Here is a 3,933-nt window from a genome sequence, read left to right as displayed (position 1 = left end):
GCCAGGCTCGCTCCCGTGGCGCGCGCCCCGCCCAGCCGCCTCGCCGGAGCCCGGATCGCCGAGCTCAGACCGCCGGCGCCGGGGCTCCAGGCAGCGCTCTCTCCCCCGCCCGCCGCAGCTCCTGGACAGCGCCCATTGGTCCGGCCGCGCGGCCCCCAGTGCCGTCCAATCAGAGCCCAGGACTCCTGCCCCACTCCTGAAGGGGAAGGGCTGCTGCGGGTGGTGGCACTGGGGGGCCTGCGGCGGGGTAGGAGCTTGTAAAGCCGCTGGCGCCTGGATAGAGCCGCCTAGGGTACCCCGAAATTACTCCAGTGGCGACGTGAGCCCTTTAGCTTAGCCTGCAGAGTACGGGTGCTTCCGCACAAAACCCTTTGTCTCCAGCCCCATTCCCGGCCTACAGGGGCCAAGAGCGCCCTCTCCCTGCGGGGGTGAGGCATGGTACGTGCTAGGAAGCGGCAGGGTGAGATGGGGTACAGATCATGAGGATGAGGCCTGAATGGCAGGCCCAGAAGGTAAGTCTTCTGCTGGGTGGGAGTTAGGCGAGCTAGAAGGTAGTTTAGCAATTGAGCGCTGGGGTCGGAGTCGGATTCATGTTTGGGGAATGGCCTAGCTGGGGCAGAGGGAAGGGAGGAACTCAACAGGACCTGGTGACCATCATAGCTGCTGTTCCTGGGGACTCTGCCTCCACCACTCCCTTGGCGAGCTCACTAACTCTTGGTTCAATTATACTGTCTTCTCCACTTGTGACTCCTCTGGCATCTTTCACCACCACTTGCCTTAGACAGAACCCCTATCACTCCTCAAACCTGACCTCCTGTGTCCCTGTCTCAAAGAGAAGCAAGAAACCTGGGAGTCACCTGCAGCCTTCCTGTTTCCTGCCCCAACCAGACCTGCCATGCTGCCTCTTAAATATCTCTGGAATTTGCCCACGCCTCTTCCACTCCCTGAGCTCAGGCCACCACCATCTTGCATCTGATTACTACAGCAGCCTCTTTCCTGGTGCCCCACCCCATCCCAATAGCCTTTATTCACCTGGTAGCTGGAACAATCTCTCAAAAAACACAAGTCAAACTAGTTCTGGTGAGGAATCTTCTATGGCTTACTGCTACCCAGAGAATAGGTCCAGTCAAGCCCTCTGTAACCTTATTCCTAACCATATCCCTGTGTAACTTCTACTTGTCTTTGGGGGCCTATTTAATGCCCCTTCTGCCAGGAAACCCTCCCCATGGCCTTACTAGCCAGCATGGGTTAGCACCCCCTCCTGTAGGCTTCCTTCTGTCCTGCATCTACATACCTGCCTTTTCCTCATATGGACTAGGAGCTGCCTGGGAGTAGGGACTATGCCTAATTCATCTGACACATGGCATATGTGCTCAGTAGATGTTTGTTGAATGAATACTTCAAGCAACCTCTGAGTGTGGCTCTTGACTTCATGGTTCAGGATAGCATCTAGTGCTCTAGCCATCACATATATATTCCAGGTAGTAAGATGAAGAAAAGGATGATGAAGTCAGCAGGACTTGCACCAACTTATTTTTTTTTTTATTGTTGGGGTTCATTGAATGTGTAAGAAACCAGGTTACACTGATTGCATCTGTTAGGTAAAGTCCCTCATACAATTGTGCCTTGCCCCCAAAAGGTGTGTCACACACCAAGACTCCACCCCTTCCCTCCTTCCCTTTTTTGCTCTTCCTTTGCACCAACTTGTTTTTAAGGAAAGTTCCCAGAAGTTATCCCATGACACTTCTACATATATCCCATTAGCTTGAACTTAGTCACATGGCAAGACCCAGCTGCAAGGGGAGGCTGGGAAATACAACTTCCACTCAAGGCAGCCACATACCCAGCCAAGAACCAAGGGTTGTACTGCCATAGGGAGAAAAAATATCTCAAGGACACCTAGCTGACTCCACCAATGAAGGGTGGATAGATTGATGGGCAGAGCACTACTGTGTGCCAGGCACTGTGCTAAGTACTTTACATATCATATCTTACCCCAACCCTGGTGAAGATTATTATTATCCCTGAATCATAGAGGAGCCATGGAGAGTTAAGCAAATTGCCCAAGGACACACAGTAAGCTGTGTCAGAGCTGCAGTTGAAGACCACCTTTCTCTGCACACCAGCCTGGCTGGAAAAATCAGGAAAGGATGGGTCCTAGGAGCTGCTGCATGAAAATCTTTCAACAAGAAGGGCTTGGGCAACAGTGTCAGATGAGGACAGGCCACGGGCTAAAGTGTCTGTTTGGATTTGACAATGAAGACACTATTAGTGACCTTGGAAAGGGCAGCAAGGAAAAGTGGCAAGAGTGGAAGCCAATTGCAGAGGGAAGAGCAGACAGGTCTTTCTGGAAGGGTGGCAATGAAGGGAGAGCTGCAGGGGGACTTGGGCCAGGAGAAGGCAGAAGAGGGGAAGAAAGGAGGAGTGGGAGAGAGAAGGGGCAGCTTCTGTGGAGGTCTCTGAAATGGGGAGCAGACTTGGGTACAGAGGAGGAGCCCTTTCTTGCTCTTTCAGGAGGGAAGGAGGCAGGAGGGGCAAAATCAGGTGGGCCTGGAGAAGGGAGGGAAGGCAGAGAGGGAGTTCCTGTCTTGTAAAATCTGGGGAGGATTGAGGAGGAGGGCAACAGGCCAAGGGCCTGAGGGGGAAGGGAGGGGCTCGCCTGTGTTGTTTAATCTGGTCCCCATTTGGCCATGTGTGGCTATTTGAATTAATTGAAAATAAATAAAATAAAAACTTTAGTTTCTTGGTTGCACTGTCCACATTTCAAGTGCTCAGTGTCCACCTATGGCTATTGGGTACCACATTGGGCAGCACAGAGAGAGACCATTTCCATAATTGCAAGAAGTTCTGTTGGACAGCACTGGTCTAGACAGAGCATGGTGATAGTGTGCCCAGAGACCCTATTTGGCTGTAAGTCCAGGTGGGAGGTCATGACCACAGCAGGACCCCTGGAGAATCCTTCCACAGTCTCCAGTCAAGGCCTTCCTCCTGTCTTTGGGATTCCCTGAGATCCCCCTTCTGGGATGGCCTGCCCCTCCCTCCCCCACCGTTTGATGAGGCTGCTCCTTGGCTTCTCTACTTGTCCCAGTGCCAGGCCTCTCAGCCATAGGAAGGGCTTCTGAAGGATTGGGAAGAGTGTCCATGTCCTGTGGGGCCCACAGACAGGGATGAACTGACCCCTGGCACTAACCCTGCTGGGCTCAGAGCATACAAATTGGCTCACTGCCACCCACCAGCATATCCAGAGGGACCTCAAAGATTGCCAGCCCCACATTTCACAGGGGGGCACATTGAGTTTCGGAGAGTCTGGACAGAAAGCACAGAAGCTAGAGCTTTGTCCTCATTCCTTTATTATACCCCACCCTGACTTTCTGCAGACCTGGTGTCCAGACAGAGCCAAGCAGGCTATGGGACCTGGGGCCTGAGCCACAGGCAGGGAGCCCAACATTCAGCTGAGGCTCCCACCCCAACCTGAGGTAGGTGAGTGAGGGTTCACGGCTGGAAGTGAGCCTGGCCAGACACACTTGGGGAGAAGCATTTCCCCATGGAGGTGACATGGCATAGACCATGCGTCTGCTGGGACTGAGGTGTGTTCAGATGATTCTGTGCACAGGTCCCTTCTGTTCAAATCCACAGTGTGAATGGAGGGTTGTGTGCATGTGGATGGTGTGTATGTTGGGCTGTGTGCACGAGACACCACGTGATACCTGGGCACACTACACACGTGCTGAGGTGTTTGAGACCCTGCTCAATGCCTGTACCTGTCAGGGGGTGCGGGCCCAAGGCTAAGTTTGGCACCCAATCAGGAGCATAGAGTCAGAAAGTTATAAGGCAGCAGCTCTTAAACTTAAGTCCCAAAATGGCCCAGGAAGTTTACTGTTTGTGCGAATCATGTGGTCATCACTGAAACTTTAGTTGGAGAGGTCTAGGGTG

The sequence above is a fragment of the Otolemur garnettii genome, unplaced genomic scaffold (assembly GCF_000181295.1).
Source record: "Otolemur garnettii isolate 467f Iridium unplaced genomic scaffold, OtoGar3 scaffold00145, whole genome shotgun sequence".
Classification (NCBI taxonomy): Eukaryota; Metazoa; Chordata; class Mammalia; order Primates; family Galagidae; genus Otolemur; species Otolemur garnettii.
The sequence above is the reverse complement of the archived record's forward strand: the minus strand, read 5'-3'. Positions refer to the sequence as shown.